The sequence below is a fragment of the Heloderma suspectum genome, chromosome 3, assembly GCF_057233095.1.
Source record: "Heloderma suspectum isolate Gila_16-S chromosome 3, 16-S_ref, whole genome shotgun sequence".
In the NCBI taxonomy this organism is placed as follows: domain Eukaryota; kingdom Metazoa; phylum Chordata; class Lepidosauria; order Squamata; family Helodermatidae; genus Heloderma; species Heloderma suspectum.
In genome coordinates this window covers 50,405,020-50,423,496 of record NC_139460.1, presented here as the reverse complement: position 1 = coordinate 50,423,496, position 18,477 = coordinate 50,405,020, and positions in this window count along the sequence as shown.

The following is an 18,477-nucleotide window of genomic DNA, read 5'->3' as shown; positions in this document are numbered from 1 at the left end:
GAATCTTTCTGGAGTTTGCCATTCCCTTCACCTTTTAGAAGGACACAGTCACCCAGCCTTCCTCAAGGTGTGTTTGGACTACAACTCCCATCATCCCCAGCCAGTGGCCTGCTGGCTGGCAATCATGGGAGTTGTCGTGTAACACCTCTGCAGGGCAGCAGGTTGGGGAAGGCTGCAGTTACCCCCTGCTATAGGTGTTGAGGAGCAGTAAAGGACTGTGGGGTTCCAGCGAGTTAAAGCTGGCCAGTGCTGTCCCACCCAAACGCCATCCCCCACCTCTGCTTTCGTTTCCCAGCAAAAAATTGCACCTCAGGTAAGAGAAAGTTGCAGGAGGGTCCGCAGATATCTTCATAACCCATTTCCCGGACTGGGGGTGCTTCTAGACAGAGAGTTCCTAGCGCTGACAATCAACAGGCATTGTGCAATTGTTCCATCTTTTTTTCCATAATGGAATTCTTTTCTGGCAAGAGAGAAAGGCAGTCGAAGTGATGTAAAACACGGGAGGGCTACAAGTTGAAGATGACGTTGTTATCTGGATCTCCCATAAGATTCAGCGTTTGAGGCGGTGCGATGGCACCATAAGAGCTTTGTCTGGAAGCACCTCAAGCAGGCCTTTGGAATGACCATGCCGTGATATGCAGGGACTTTTTTTTATCCCAGCACTGCTGGATGTTGGGCTGGTGCTGGGAAGTCAGGGTGGCTGCCCCACAGAGGCAAGGGCATCCCTTATGCTCTTGCTGGAAGCTCTGCACCTGTAACACACTAAGGTACTGCCACAGGAGAGCATATAAGCAGGCAACTTTGGCTCTTAAATGGAATTGTGGGAGGATTTGTTTTACTATTTCTTTCAAACATTTTTACAATGCCCTTTGCCAAAACTGGTTCCATAGCAGCTTACATAATTAAATGGTGTGCATTATCTCCCCTCTGTCGTCTGATCAGCTCCGTTTCTTAAAAAGCTGCTTTGCTTTGGGAGAAAAATAATCATTCTAGAACTGCAACAGACATTAGTGGCACCCGATTGTGGGGAGAGAAAGAGGCAGCGATACGGCACATGCCTTAGTGAAGAGAGAGAAGACAGACACGGCAGGAGGGGGGACTGGGGTTACGTTCTTGGGGCTGGAGGCTCAGAACAGGCTGTGGGGAGAGAAGGACCATAGCTCAGTACCAGAGCACACACTTTGCGTCTGGAAGGTCTCCAGTTCAATCCCTGGCATCTCTGAGGCACTGGAGAGCTTCCCCCGCCCCCAAACTCTGGAAGGCCACCATAGGTTCCAGATCCCCTAGGGTGGTGGTGGTGGTGCACACTGTCCCAGCAAGATAGACTGAATGGTTTATTTTCCTTGTGCAAATATCTTCTGGTTTTGTTCCAAGCCATTTATAACCCTGCTAGGCCGCTCCCTTGATCGGCATCTGCTGTGTCAGTTTATCTACTGCAACCGCATTTCTTTGGAAGTACCTGCTTGTCGTTGTGCACTTGTTCAGAAAGATTGTAACCACTGCTTGTCTTGTGGCCCTCCTCCCAAAAGAAGGGGAGATAGAATTACTAAAAGGCTACCAGAGTATCCTTAATGACCAATGTTGCAAATCGCAAAGATTGCAAATGTTCTGTGTGTAGAGACAGCTGTGCCTCTTGTTCTTCTTCAGGGACCCCCCCCCCCCCGTGTTGCTAACGCTGTTGCATCCTTGTAAAGTGGGATATGCCACTTGGGGGTTTTCATCACCAGGGAACTGGTCTTTGATCAGCAAACACCCCTGTTCCTATGCCTGATCACCCCAGTTTCCCTGTCCACCATGACAAGTGGAAGGGGAGACCAGAAGCACAATGGATGCTGCTTGGTGAGTGGGTGATCTCAATTTCACTCTGCAAAAATGTAGAGCTGGTGTAACCATTGCCTGTTACTTAATAATCTGCTTCCCATATCATAGGAAGCTGCCTTATACTGAGTCAGATCATTGGTCCATCTAGCCCAGCACTGTCGACTCTGACTGGCAGAGGCTCTCCAGAGTTTCAAGCAGGAATTTTCCAGCCCTACTTGGAGATGCCAGGGATTGAACCTGGCACCTTCTGCATGTGAAATCTTCTGATGAGAAGCTGTATATAAATATTGTAAGTCAGTCAGTAAGTAAGTAAATGCAAAGCAGGGGCTCTACCACTGAGCTACAGCCCTTCCCTTCACTATCTTATTGTATTGTATTGATACTTAATAAAATCAGCCCTTGTTGCTGTGATTTCTGTCATTTGTACGGCAGCTTAGGAATGTATAGGGTGGGGAAACCTCTTAGTTGTGTGCAGTGCAATGGAGTACAATGTTGTTTGGGCTTAATCTGACAATAAAAAGGACATGAAGGTTCATGTGGCACGTTGCACAGATTTTCAAAGAGCTGCCATGCTGCGGATGACTCACAGTTTAAAACAAATAATGCATACTAAATTCTTTTCGAAGCTATGTGGAACAAAAAAGAGAGTGGCAGTTTTGTGCAGGAAGAACCAACTACTGATAATGCCTAGTTTGTAATTCTGGTTAAAGTACAGCAGGAGGAGGATGGCACAGGCCAGCTAAAGGTGACTGGGACATGGAAGTACAGGATGGGACATTACCACAGACAGACCAAGTTAATAAGTAATTCTAGGAAGTTACAAAGCTTTAAAATGCTGCATAGCATTTAAAATTCCATCAGTCAGGGAAAACCTTAAGATCTGACACAAGGCCCTACAAATTTGATGTGTTCTCTAAGAGCATCAACATGAATAAGAAGAGCATCGTAGCACCAAACCATCGAGATGCCCTGATAATACCGCATTTAAACAACAAAGACTCCCAGCCTGGAAGCCCCAGTTTACTGCAGCAGCTGTCCTCTCCAGCTTCTTTGCCATTGGCCTCTTCTGCCTTGCTGTGGGAATCCCACTAATATTGGCTGCAATGAGAATCAAAGAAATACAGATACCTTTTAATTTTGTGTCAGAATGTACATTGGGGGAGAGGTGGGGGAAGTGTGTAAGGGCGCAATCTTGCGCATGTGTAGACAGAAAAAAGGGCCTACAACTCCCCAAAATGCCGCAGCCAGCATGGCCGACGGAGGCATGCTGGAAACTCTAGGATTTTTTCTGTCTAAATATGCACACGATTGCGCCCTAAGTCGGCATTCCTCAGCCTAATGCCTCTCTCAGCCTGACACGTTTGGAGAGAACCAGGTTGGGCAAGGCTGGTGTAAATAAAATAATTACATTTTTACAATGCGTTTGTGTATGATGTCTAACCTTAATTATGTCAAATAAACACGTTGGCAGCCCCAATACCTTGTGGTCATGGCCATGTGGGAACAAGTTCTGCACCTGGAACAAATAAGCAAATTTGTATATATTTACGACATTTGCATAATAGGTTCTCCTTCTGCGTTTTCAGTTTCTAAAGAAACTGAAAACTCAGTTTTTCCCTGATGATTTTAGGCAAGGATTTAGAGTAGTGGCAGAGGCGGTAGCACACAATGGAAAAGAGAACCAAGACTGGATATAACAGCATTCTAGCGATAGGATGGACATTGTGTATTAGACTTGAACCGGATGGGCAGGGCGCTGAAGCTCACCTGGAGCCCTTCAGATGTTTTGGACTTCAACTCCTATCAGCCCCAGCTAGCAAGGCCAATGGTCAGGAATGCTGGGGGTTGTTGCCCAAGACCTCTGGAGAGCACCATGTTGGGGAAGGCTACTCTAACTGTTGAGATCTGTCCAAAGCTAACCTTTGCGAACCTTCAATAGACTTTGGCAACATATTTTTCAAACTTATCCCCATGTTTAGAAGGGATAGAAATAAAAAGAGTTACATAGCCAATACAAGTCCAGAGTATTGATCTTGAACCTCAGAGACTTGGCTTCAGTATTCACATCCAACATCTACTAGCTTTTTAAACTAAATTATCAAAGAATAAAAGTTCTCTATATTTTTGATCAGTGCTGTCCAAGAAGGGGAGCTGCAATCTTGTGTAAGTCCTCACCTCTGGCATTATACTGAATCAGCTACTAGTGATTAAGGGCACAATCCTATGCATGTTTAGACAGAAAAAGTCCTACAACTCCCAGCATTCCCCAGCCAGCATTGCTTCATATAGAGCAGGGGTGGGCAGAAAGTAGATCTCCAGATATTTTGGACTTCAACTCCCAGCATTCCTGACTATTGGTCATGCTGCAAGGGGCTGATAGGAGCTGAAGTCCAAAACATCTGGAGAACTACATTCTTCCACCCCTGCTCTAGAGGAGCCAGGATGGCAAGGCCCTTTGGACTATTAAACAGCCAGTCATATGGAGCCTATCTCAGACACTACAAGTAGCTCCTTGAGTTGTCTTGTTTTAATTTTGTAAGCTGCCTTGGAGACCATTGGTGGAAAAGGTGGGGTATAAGTATTCCAGATAAAACAAATATGGGATGCCATTGATCAAGTCTCTTATCCTCTATTTTCCATTTGTAAAATGGGAATTAGGGTAATCTTACTTCAACGAGATGATGTAATGAAAGACGTGCTTTTATTCACAGTAAAAATGGCATGTATTTTTTATTATTATTATTATTATTATTATTATTATTATTATTATTATTATATGTATTTATTTATACCCCACCTTTCCCCCAGTACTGGGACACAAGGCAGCTTACAAAAATTAAAACTTATACAATTAAAACATATGAAAATATACAAAAGTTAAAATATAAATTAAACAACAATACAATTAAAATTATATTAAAACATTAAAACAGCATTTTAAAACAGCATTTTAGCAGCTTACCCCCAGGTTCCAACTATGTCCCAAAGGCCTGCTGAAACAAGAATGTTTTAGCCTGCCTCCAAAAACACAGCAAGGAGGGAGCCTGGGAAGGGCGTTCCACAGCCATGGGGCAGCCACTGAGAAGGCCCTGTCCTGGGTTCCCACCAAACGTGCCAGTGACAGTGGTGGGACTGAGAGAAGGGCCCCAGAAGATCTCAGGACACGGGCAGGTTCATAAGGGAGGATACAGTCTTTCAGATAACCTGGACCAGAGCTGTATAGGGCTTTATAGGTCATAGCCTTTGAATTGTGCCTGGAAACAGACTGGAAGCCAGTGAAGTTGTTTTAACAAGGGAGTTGTATGCTCCCTGTAACCAGCCCCAGTCAACAGTCTGGCGGCAGCTCTTTGAACCAACTGCAGTTTCTGAACACTCTTCATAGGCAGCCCCATGTAGGGTGCATTGCAGTAATCCAAACAGGATGTAACTAAGGCATGTGTTACCATGGCCAGATCAGACAACTCCAGGAACGGGCGCAGTTGGTGCACTAGTTTTAACTGTGCAAAAGCACTCCTGGCCACCGCTAAAAGCTGAGCATCCAGGCGTAGGGCTGAATCCAGGAGCACCCCCAAGCTGCGAACCTCAGTCCTCAGGGGGAGTGCAACCCCATCCAGCGCAGGCTGAATCTCTATTCCCTGATCTGCCTTTTGACTGACCAGGAGCACTTCTGTCTTGTCTGGATTAAGTTTCAATTTGTTCTCCCTCATCCAGTCCATTACTGATGCCAAACACTGGTTAAGGACAGAAACAGCTTCCTTGGAATCTGGTGGAAAGGAGTAGTAGAGCTGGGCATCATCAGCATATTGGTGGCACCGAACTCCAAAACTCCTGACAACCTCTCCCAGCAGTTTCATGTAGATATTAAATAGCATGGGGGACAGAACAGAAACCTGAGGGATCCCACAAGCTAATGGCCGTGGAGTCGAACAGGCATCCCCCAACACCACCTTCTGAGTTCGCCCTGCTAGGAAGGAATGGAGCCATTGTAAAACAGTACCTCCAAGTCCCATCCCAGTGAGGCATCCAAGAAGAATACCATGGTTGATGGTATCAAACGCTGCGGAGAGGTCCAGCAGAACTAACAGGGACACACTCCCCCTGTCCAGTTCCCTGCGTAGGTCATCCACCAAGGTGACCACAGCTGTCTCCATCCCATACCCAGGCCTGAAACCAGATTGAAATGGATCAAGATAATCCATTTCATCCAGGAAATCCTGGAGCTGGGAGTCACCACACGCTCTAATACTTTGCCCAAAAATGGTACGTTAGAGACTGGGTGATAGTTATCTAGTATGGTGGGATTCAGGGAAGGCTTCTTCAACAGAGACCTCACAACTGCCTCTTTTAAGCATAATGGAACAATACCTTGTTCCAAAGAGGCATGAACCACTCCCGTTATCCACTCAGCCAGTCCTCCTCTGGCCTCTTTAATAAGCCAGGAGGGGCAAGGATCCAGCATACATGTGGTGGCTCTCACTGCTCCAAGGATCCTGTCAACATCTTTGGGCTGCACAAATTGAGAAGAATCCATCAACACTGAACAAGCAGGAGCCAAAGTGACATCCACAGGATCTGCATCAACTACAGCATCCAAGTCAGGATGGATCCGAGCAATTTTATCAGCAAAGTGCTGGGCAAATTATTCACAGTGGGCTGTCAGGTGGTCAGAATTTTTATCACATGGGCCAGGATGTAGAAGGCCCCTGGCTAGGGGTGCACGAAAGTCACTTACCTGGTCTCGCAGCTTGCTTCGCAGTGGGGGGGAGGCACTTCACTGCTCCCCCCGAAGTTCAGGCCGGGGGGGGAGGCTTCCCTCCTCACCCGGCCGAAATTCAGGCCGGAGGGGAGGCTTCCCGCCTCGCCCGGCCGAAATTCAGGCCGGGGAGAAGCGCCCCGTCTCCCCGGCCGCGAACTTCAAAAGAAAAAAAAACGACCCCGTGATAGGCTACGTAACGATTAACGTAGCCTATCATGGCTAGATCTGCAAAGTCAGCCGTGATAGGCTATGTTAATCGTCACGTAGCCTATCACGGGTGACTTTGGAAAAAAAAAAGCGTGTACGCAAATGGCGGCCCCCATAGGGAGCCGCCATTCGCGTTCCTTATTTGGTCCCTGTAGTCTATGTAAAGAAACGCAAATAGCGTTGCCCTTATTTTCGCCGTAGTCTACGTAAATCTTTACGTAGACTACAGGGACCAAATAAGGAACGCGGATGGCGGCTCCCTATGGGGGCCGCCATTAGCCGTATGCGCTTTTTTTTTTTTTAAGTCACCCGTGATAGGCTACGTGACGATTAACGTAGCCTATCACGGCTGACTTTGCAAATCTAGCCGTGATAGGCTACGGTAATCGTTACGTAGCCTATCACAGGGGCATTTTTTTTTTTTACTTTGCTTGTAATGGTGGCGGCGGCGGCAGCCGGTCGAAAGACCGGCTGCCGCCCCCACCCCTGATGAAGACCTGCCGAACCGCCGCCGGGACCCGCCGCCAGGAGGGACATTCGTGAAAGGTAAGTCCCATCCCGGGGGGGAGGGGCGGGGGGGAGAATTTCTCCCCGAACAACCTTCGGAGGACCGAATGCGTTGGTGCTCAGCCCACCGAAGTTTCGGGGAGAAATTCTCCCCCATCCCTACCCCTGGCCACTCGAAACAGCTCTGCTGGCCAGCTCCCTGCAGATGCAATGGTGGCAGAAAAGAAAGACTTCTTTGCTGCCCTCACTGCCACAGAATAGGCTTTCAAATAAGCTCTAGCCTGTGTTCGATCAGACTTGTTCTGAGTTTTCTGCCGACGTTGCTCTAGCCTCTGTCTCATTCGCTTCATCGATACCAGTTCCCTAGAGAACCAGGGTGCTGGTGCAGCTCCACTTCATGAGAGAGGATGCTCAGGAGCGATTGTGCCCACCGCCCCGGCCATTTCCCTGTTCCAGAGATCAGCCACGGCTTTGACAGAATTGCCTGCCGAGGCAGCAGGAGAATCCCCGAGAGCCATCAGGAAACCATCTGGATCCATCAACCTCCTGGGGCGGACCAGCTTAATCGGTCCCCCACCCCTGCAGAGGCACTGAGTTCCAGTGAGTCTAAACCCCACCAGGTAGTGATCTGTCCATGACAACGGAACAACAGAAAGTTCCTCCACACCCAGATCACCGTCATCCTGCCCAACATAGAAAACTAGGTCTAGAGTGTGACCTGCTGTATGAGTGGGGCCAGAACAAGCCGAGGGGTTGTTCTCCCAGCAGAACAAGCCGAGAGGACTCCATCACCGCCGCCGAGATCACCCGGCTAGCTCAGGAAGGGAGACTGTTGGGCAGCAGGGTGGGCGGTACACCAACAGAATCCCTATTTTGTCCCGAGCACCCACTTTTAAGTGTACACACTCAAACCCAGAAGACTGTGGGCCAGGACACCTGGTGAGGGGGATAGTATCACGATAGACCACTGCAACTCCCCCCCCGCCCCAGGTCTAGCCTGCTGTTCTACAGAGAACCCTGGGGGACAAAGCTGAGATAGATCAACACCCCCACCTTCATCCATCCAGGTCCCTGTACTACATGCCAGGTCAGCATGCTCATCCAGGATCAAGTCCTGGATGGCAGCAGTTTTACCATTCACCGACCTGGCATTCACTAGCAGTATTTTCAACCCAGGGGGACTGCTGCCAAGGCTATCCAGGTTATTTGAATTGGGGGACTGCTTGGGGACAGCCAGGACCCTGTTATGGTCCCTACTCCCCTGAACACGCAACTGTCTCCCCCCACCATATCTCCCTCTGCCCTGTATAGTTGTGATGGCTGCTCCCTGGGTCCCTTCATCTCCCCTTCTTTCTTTGAAGCACAACCCTCAAAAGATAGATGTGTAATTGACACCTCCCCACCCCTCCGTTGACAGGGGGTAGGGCCCTTGCCTCGCGGGTGGCCATCCCGCCCCTGCAGGAGCCTAGCTGTTATGTCCCCAGCCCAGGAAGATGACACAATTGGGCTGGGAGGGGGTGGCAGTCCTGGGAGAAGCTGCTGTCAGGGCCTTAATCCTGCGAAGAGGCAGCACTCACAGTGATGTGGTGGATCAGGAGTCCCAGAGGCAGAAGCAGAGGGCCTAGCAAGCAGGAAATTCCTTCTCCTTCCACCTTGCAGTTGTTCTTGGTTGGGGTCCTCCTCTCTCTTCCAAGGAAAGCTGTGGCCTGAGTAACCACTATTATTAAACAGTAACAGTAGTTACAACTGGAAGATGCTTGGGCTTCACAGAACCTCTGAAGGAAGGGCATTTCCAAGTTGTTACTCAGAACAATTTTTGGCATGTCATCACCACTTTAGCTGCATGCATTGAAGGTTCCTACTGATAGGGCATATGGTTGACCCAAGGAAATGTCAGGCTTGACCATCTCATGGAAATCTGCAGAGGCCAAGCCATCTGTAAATCATGGATGATTGGGGGCCCAGTTCTCCTTTGAGATTATGGTGATCAACCTAAAGCTAAACAACTTGGTTTTTTTCTTTTGCTGCCTGGCAGATTAATTAGTCTGAGGAATGCTCACATTGTTCAAAGCTGCGTGAAAACCCTTCAAACTGGGCCCCAAAATGCCAGTGTTTCACTAACTTCACACTCCCAGAAAGCATGCAGGTAGGCAATTGTAAGAAAGTGAATAATTTTAATGGATGTTGCTTATAAGCGTCACAAGATCAGCTTCAAAAATAGTATGAGGAAAAATGGGCAAGGGAGATGCATTGTCCACTGAAGTTCGAATATTTTAGGATTAGACATTTTTAGTAATGTAATATGGGGGGGGGGCTTTTAAAGACACCAAAATGAATTAGAAATAATAATGTTTATAATGTTGTTTCATGAAACTTTGGCCAGGTTAAGCACTTTTCATTCATATTTATTGCAGTGGGAGAGCCTTGAGCACATGCTTAACTCCCCCACTGATATCAGTGGGATTTCAAAGTGCTTAATTTTGGCTGGATTGTACTTTGTAGTCTTTATAGTAGTTAGCACACAACAGACCAGACTTCCCCAATCTGGTGCCCTCCAGTTAATTTGGGCCAACTCCCTTTAGCCCCAGCCAGCATGGAATGGTCAGTGCTGAGAGTTGTAGTCCAAAATACCTTGAGGGTAGGGATGTCAGAGAATTCCGCCATGGATCTTGGTGAGGCCGAATGCCAGTGCATTTGGCCCCCCGAAATCTGTGGCAGAATGGCCTGCCCCCCCGCCCCCCCGCAGATCCCCCCGGGACAAGACTTACCTGGGGCGGATGTTCCGGGTGGTGGCAGCTGCGGCGGCGGCTGGTCTTCTGACTGGCCGCCGCCGCCATTTGCAGTCTGCCTTGTTTGGGGTTGTTTTTTTTTACAGAGACGTGATAGGCTACATAAAGACTTATGTAGCCTATCACATCCCAGTTAAAAAACAAACCCGCGTACGCAAATGGCGGCGGCTATGGCCGCCGCCATTTCTGTTCCTTATTTTTCGCCGTCTTAGTCTACGTAAATATTTACATAGACTAGTACAGCGAAAATAAAGGGGAACGCAAATAGCGTAGTGGGCGCTATTTGTGTCCCTTTTTGATTAGCCGTTTTAGCCTACATAAATATTTATGTATTGCCATTTCTATCTTGCAAGTCCACATTATGGACCCACTTTGTCTTGTCTCTTGTCCATGGTTTGCAAAGGGCTTCTTTGCTACTCATTCTTCATTCCCGTCTCTTATTCCTTCCTTCCCCGTTTTAGGGTGATGTCTTTATGTATTATGGATTGCATAACTTTTATCAGAATCATCGTTGGTATGTCCATTCTAGGAGCGATGCACAATTATTGGGCCGGGAAGTAAATGTAAGGTGGTTTGAAATTCCTTTAGCATTTCTTATGTTTTTATCACATGAAGCTTTTTAAGGGCAGCCAGTTTAGACATAATACTGACAAGAAAGGAGTCTAGCTGGTTTGAAAGACTTCTTGCTGTCCCATTCAGAGTCAGGATTTTCTCATGGTATATTGAGTAGGGATGGACAAGGTAAACATGACAGAGAGAGGCAGAGAGAAGGATTAATATCGTGACTGGTGGCAGCCTCACTAGGAAATGCTTTTTGGCATGGTATGACAGCCCCGCCCCCAAATGATTTTTCATCACTAGATACACCTGGCTTAAAATGGCCTTGAATGTTTTTGAATAGTCTAACACAGGAGTGGTCAGTTTGTGGTCTTCCAGAGGCTTTGGTCTACACCTCCCCTCACCATTGCCTGTGCTGGCTAAGGCTGATGGATTATGGGTACTGTAGCGCCACATGTTGCCCATCCCTCGTCTACACTGACTGGCAGTCAGAGGTCTCAGGTAGGGATCTTTCAGTCCTACCTGGAGATGCCAAGGACTGAACCTTGGACCGTCTGCACGCAACGTGGGTGTTCTGCCACTGAGCTGTGGTCCCCCCCAATTAGAGATCTACACTGATGTATACGGAGCTTAAATGGTTGGGGAAGGCAGTATGTAATTTTTACCTGGCTGCTTTGTTCCTATTTTTTTATTGTGGAGTTTGTGTTTCTATTGTGATTTGTATAGTTTTATTTTTTTGTTTGTAAGCCATGTTGGGTGTCACAGGAACAGCAGAGAATGTGGCACTATAAATAATGTGTTAACACATTAGTATGGGGCAGGAAGTCAAGTGGTTCAAAAAAGGTGTTCGCTTTAGCCGCATGACCCTGAGTGCTTTCATTTCACCTCTTTGTGGCTTGGTTTTCCCATCTCAAATTGTACCTGATGGTAGACTGAAGAATAATGAAAATTAAGCAAATGCTGTGTCATTCAGAAATCAGGTGGTGATGGAGGGGAAATTGCCTGGGATCCCTCAGGTGAAGCCTTCCTATTGAGATACATGACTGTAAGATTTTAAAGAAGGCATTCAACATGTGTTTCTTGGATAATTTACTGGCAGCATTTTGAGTGGAATCCAGGTGACCTGTTTTTCTTTCACCCACGTACTAGACAATGACTCAGTTCACACAATTACCATGGCTTAAACAAGCCACAGGGGCTTCTTTAAGTTGCAACATGTGTCTGTGGGCCGGGCGCCATTTGCCTACTTAACCGCCCAGGTGCAGCTTCTTGTGTTTTGAAGGAAATGGGGAATATCTCCAGCCCTCAAATAACCCAACAACAGGCCATGGGTTATTTGTGGGTCGTTTTCCCCTCAAATAAGCTATGCTGCCCAGGTTCAGACAACACAACAAGCCACACCCGGTGGATAATTAGGCAAATGGTGCCCGGCACACACTGTGTGGCTTAAACAAACCATGGTGATTGTGTGAACTGGGCCATAGGAAGCACCCCTCCCCCATTCCATTGTTATTCATCAGCCTGCCAAATTCTAGCCAACCCTTTGCAATTAGGATTATGATTTATTGAACAGAAATACAATTAGTAAAAGAAAAAAACCCAAACCCTTAAGAATAACATCTTATGCCACTTTCCGGTTATAAATGGTTCTTCTGTGATGATATACCTGGCATGGAGAGACCTTGATTTTCGTCAAGAGAAGGATGCTCCTAATTGTCTTACGATCTTGCATTCAGATTTAGAAGACCAATTGTGCCCCTTTCGCGGCTTATAACAATGGGACGCCTATGGCTTCATGCTTCGATATCTCTTCTGATTACATCAAGCTCTGCTTATGTATTTTATCCTTCCCAGTTATCTCCTATCATGGGAAGGCATGAACAAAGCGAGCCAGCAGTTAATGGCTTGGCACAGTCTGGTTAATTAGTACAGGTCTGACTAAGGACTGGTTCTCACAATTGCTGGTCTGAATACTGTGCACACAATTAAATATGTGAAGGCTTTAGGAGAGGGGGATAAGAAAGAAAGAAAGAAAGAAAGAAAGAAAGAAAGAAAGAAAGAAAGAAAATAGGGGGAGGAATAACAATTCTGGAGATATTCCCCATTTTCTTCAAAATTTTCCAAAAATCCCAGTGGGGTGGAACGTGGTTTTTGTTTGCTTGTTGTGAAATCTGGGTTTCCCCTCATTTTTTTCTGGTTTTTTTTCCCCAGGCCTTAACATCTCTATGCACAATGGGTCAGCAGACCATCACACGTACATAATATTTATTTTATTTTATATAGAAATGTTTATGTCTCACATTTCTGCCAAAGCATCCAAGGCAATTTAGAACAAAAATGATAAAAATACAATTCCAGTAAAACAGGTAAACAACATCATAAAAACTACATATTGCTACTCATGAGGACCCAAATTTAAATAACAAACAATTAATTATGTTTAAAATGGTTGGGAAAATTAAAAATAAGTCAGTGGAAGGTCTGCATCAATAAGGGCAGAGATTATGATCCAGGTGTGCACTTAAGCAAGTGCATAGTCTCTATTCAGCAAAGATATGGCTAAACAGCAGGGGGAGGGGGCTGTTCCAAAACAGTAGTGTCACCATCAAGAAGGCCTGCCCTGCCCCCACTAGCTCTCACCTTTTGAAGGGAAAGAACTCTTGAGTAAGACCCCTTCAGAGGATCTCAAAAACCAGGCAGGCTTCAATAGGAGACTGTGGTTTGGACCATGTACGGCTTTACAGGGCTTTTCACCCAAAGCTACCCCCTGCAACTGCCCCATCAGATACTATAAAACAACCCATCTTGTTCCCATCTGTTCAGGGTCAGCCAGCCAGCCCATGCAGCAGGCTGAAGGTACCTGCTTCAGGTGGCACCATGGGTGGGATGTTTGTGTGGATAGTTGTTGTTCAGTCGTTCAGTCGTGTCCGACTCTTCGTGACCCCATGGACCATAGCACGCCAGGCCTTCCTGTCCTGCGCTCCCTCCCGGAGCGTGCTCAAGTCCATATTCATTGCATCGGTGATGCTATCTAGCCATCTCATCCTCTGTCGTCGCCTTCTCCTTTTGCCTTCAGTCTTTCCCAGCATCAGGGTCTTTTCCAGAGAGTTTTCTCTTCGCATTAGGTGGCCAAAATATTGGAGCTTCAGCTTCAGTATCTGTCCTTCCAATGAGCACTCAGGGTTGATTTCCTTTAGGATGGACTGATTTGACCTCCTTGCAGTCCAGGGGACTCGTAAGAGTCTTCTCCAGCACCACAGTTGAAAGCATCAATTCTTCGGCGCTCAGCCTTCCTTATAGTCCAGCTCTCACAGCCATACATTACTACTGGGAAAACCATAGCTTTGATTAGACGGACCTTTGTCGGCAAGGTGATGTCTCTGCTTCTTACTATGCTGTCTAGGTTGGCCATAGCTTTCCTCCCAAGGAGCAAGCGTCTTTTAATTTCATGGCTACAGTCACCGTCTGCGGTGATCTTGGAGCCCAAGAAAGTAAAATCTGTCACTGCTTCCATTTCTTCCCCTTCTATATGCCAGGAAGTGATAGGGCCAGATGCCATGATCTTAGTTTTCTTAATGTTGAGTTTCAAACCAGCTTTTGCACTCTCCTCTTTCACCCTCAACAAGAAGCTCTTTAGATCCTCTTCGCTTTCTGCCATTAGGGTGGTATTGTCTGCATATCTGAGGTTGTTGATAATTCTCCCAGCAATCTTAATTCCGACCTCTGATTCATCCAACCCGGCATTTCTCATGATGTACTCTGCATATAAGTTAAATAAGCAGGGTGACAATATGCAGCCTTGTCGTACTCCTTTCCCAATTTTGAACCACTCAGTTGTTCTATGTCTGGTTCTTACTGTTGCTTCTTGACCGTCGTACAGGTTTCTCAGGAGACAGGTAAGGTGGTCTGGTACTCCCATCACTTTAAGAATTTGCCACAGTTTGTTGTGATCCACACAATCAAAGGCGTTAGCGTAGTCAATGAAGCAGAAATAGACATTTTTCTGGAATTCTCTTGCTTTCTCCATGATGCAGCGATTGTTGGCGATTTGATCTCTAGTTCCTCTGCCTTTTCGAAACCCAGCTTGCACTTCCGGTAGTTCTCGGTTCGCATACTGCTGAAGCCTAGCTTGTAGGATTTGGAGCATCACCTTGCTGGCATGTGAAAGGAGCGCAATTGTGCGGTAGTTTGAACACTCTTTGGCATTGCCCTTCTTTGGAATTGGAATGTAAACTGACCTTTTCCAGTCTTGCGGCCATTGTTGAGTGTTCCAAATTTGTTGGCATATTCAATGCAGCACTTTAACAGCATCATCTTTTAGGATTTTAAATAGCTCAGCTGGAATACTGTCATCTCCGCTAGCTTTGTTGTTACTAATGCTTCCTAAGGCCCACTTGACTTCACTCCCTAGGATGTCCGGCTCAAGTTCAATGACCGCACTATCATGGCTATCGGGGACATTCAGATCTTTCCTGTATAGTTCTTCTGTGTATTCTTTCCACCTCTTCTTAATCTCATCTGCTTCTGTTAGGTCCCTGTCTTCTTTGTCCTTTATCATGCCCGTCTTTGCACAAAATGTTCCCTTGAGATCTCCGATTTTCTTGAAGAGATCTCTAGTCTTTCCCATTCTGTTGTTTTCCTCGATTTCTTTGCATTGTTCATTTAAGAAGACCTTCTTGTCTCTCCTTGCTATTCTCTGGAACTCTGCATTCAGTTGGATATATCTTCCTCTTTCTCCCTTGCTTTTCGCTTCCCTTCTTTCTTCAGCTACTTGTAAAGCCTCATCAGACAGCCACTTGGCTTTCTTGCATTTCTTTTTCTTGGGGATGGATTGAGTTGCTGCCTCCTGAACAATGTTACAGACCTCCGTCCATAGTTCCTCAGGCACTCTGTCTATCAGGTCTAATCCCTGAAATCTATTCCTCACCTCCACTGTATATTCATCAGGGATATGATTTAGGTCATACCTGAATGGTTTAGTGGTTTTCCCTATGTTCTTCAATTTCAGCCAAAATCTTGCAAGAAGCAGCTCATGATCTGAGCCACAGTCAGCTCCAGGTCTTGTTTTTACTGAGTGTATGGAGCTTCTCCATCTTTGGCTGCAAAGGACATAATCAATCTGATTTCGATATTGACCATCTGGTGATGTCCATGTGTAGAGTCGTCTCTTGTGCTGTTGGAAAAGAGTGTTTGCTATGATCAGCGTGTTCTCTTGGCAAAACTCTATTAGCTTTTGTCCTGCTTCATTTTGTAGACCAAGGCCATGCCTGCCTGTTATCCTGGTGATTTCTTGACTTCCTACTTTAGCATTCCAATCCCCTATGATGAAGAGGACATCTTTTTTTGGTGTTAGTTCTAGAAGGTGTTGTAGGTCTTCATAGAACCGACCAACCTCAGCTTCTTCGGCATCAGTGGTTGGGGCATAGACTTGAATTACTGTGATGTTGAATGGTTTGCCTTGGATTCGTACTGAGATCATTCTATCGTTTTTGAGATTGTACCCCAGTACTGCCTTTCCCACCTTTTGTTGACTATGAGTGCTACTCCATTTCTTCTAAGGGATTCTTGCCCACAGTAGTAGATATGATGGTCACCTGAATTAAATTCGCCCATGCCTGTCCATTTAAGTTTGCTGATTCCCAAGATGTCGATGTTCAATCTTGCCATCTCATGTTTGACCTCCAGCTTACCTTGATTCATTGATCTGACATTCCAGGTTCCTAAACAATTTATTGTTCTTTACAGCATCGGATTTTCTTTTCACCACCAGACACATCCACAGCTGAGTGTCCTTTCGGGTTTGGCCCAGCCGCTTCATTCTTTCTGGCGCTACTGGAAATACCCTCTGCTCTTCCCCAGTAGTATATTGGACACCTTCTGACCTGAGGGGCTCATCTTCCAGCGTCTTCTCTTTTAGCCTTGTGATACGTTCCATGGGGTTTTCTTGGCAAGAATACTGGAGTGGGTTGCCATTTCCTTCTCCAGTGGACCACATTTTGTCAGAACTCTCTGCCATGACCTGTCCGTCTTGGGTGGCCCTGCACGGCATAGCTTATGGCTTCACTGAGTTACGCAAGCCCCTTGGCCACAACAAGGCAGTGATCCATGAAGGGGTGTGTGGATAGATGAAGGCATAAATTGGTGTAGTAACGGTAGAATGACTTTTTTAAATGTTTGCCTTAGTGGAGTGAGGTGGGGGGCACACCATTTAGCCTCTGCTTCAGGCTGCAAAATGTCTTGGGCTCACACTACATCCATTCAAGGTGGCTCAGAAATATGTGATGGTCTCTTCTGTCAAAAGCTGCTGAGAGGTCCAGAAGAAGCAAAAGGGACACACACACACTGTCCATTTCTAGATTCAGAACATCACCTAGGGCAATCCAAGTAGCCTTTTCCTAAAGCAAGGTTGGCATGGTTCTTTGAAATCGGTTTCCTCCAAGACGCTGATCTGCCACCACCTCCATGACCACTATGCCCAGGAATGGAATGTTTGTTATTCATTCATTCATTTCATTTCATTTCTATACCACCCAGATACAGCCATCATTATTCAGGTGTTCCATGTGGACAACATAATATGACTCAGGTGTACATCCACGCTCAGGTGTATTCCCATTCCAGTCATCTTTTTACCTTGAACAAGCGGTGGAATGAGTGTGGAATTTTAAGGTGCTGCACTCACAGATGGCCACATTTAATTTTAGGTGCATGGCCTCTTTCACCAGTATTAACAATTCAATCCTATGTGGGTTTACTCAGGATGAAGGCCCACCAAGCTCAATGCGGCTTACTCCTAAGTTAGTGTGCATAGATTTGTAGCCTCAGTGTAGCTATGAAATCCTTTCAACTGCAATTCAATTTTATTTACAAAGAAAATAACTTGTTACATATAGTAAATATCCTCATGTGCTCACTTGAAGCTTCCTCTCTGCTGGGCATAGCCTGTCATTGTGGCTCAAGGAGAAGGTGCTGTGAAGTTACAGTCTGCCTTCGGTACCAGGGAGATGTTCTAGTTCAGGTAACTTAAAGGTCTCCTATTTTCTGTTTTCTTTTTCTCCTACTTAAACTGCATGTTGTGTGAGCATCTACTTCAACTGCATGTTGGCTCAGCTAAATTGTCCAATTACGATGTCACATTTTGGATTGGCTTAAAGCATTGCTTCTCCTTTCCACGCAGATACAATACACCTTTTCTACTACCCTAATTCTGCAGCAGCTGTTCAAGTCCCACTGCTGAAACAGGGGAACACGTGATGGACAGATAAAAAGGTGGAATTTGCTGGTAAGAATCATCCAGTTAGCTTCAAAGATGGCAAAACAAAAACTGGGGTGGGCTAGCTGGTGATGATAAACAATATAAACAAGAATATCTGATAGTATACTTTTACCTGTGCATGCTAAAAACATAAATAAAAACAACAGAGGAAGGTACAATATTATTGCGCTGCAATGCCCTACAGTACCAAAAGTAACCAGTACCAAGTAAAACCAAAACCAAATGTGTTTTGACACAAAGTCTTCATCAGTGGTCTGGCACATAAAAAAATGGTCTTGTATGTAAAAGGTGTATCAGAAAGTAAGAAAGCTTATATAAACAGCCACATTTTACAGGCCAAGTTCCTTGCAATTACACGCAACAAAGGACATTGCAGTGTCTAAACCTGTAAATATAAAAACAATTTTGTATTTAAAAAGTTTAATTTTTAAAAGTACTACTTAAATATACATTACAATACACAGGTGCGTTATACGTATCATCTTTAATACAGCAAATGGGCTTTGTGGTGGGACTAGCAATGAAGTGTTGTGGAGTGGGGTGCTGCTGTTCAGGATTCCAGC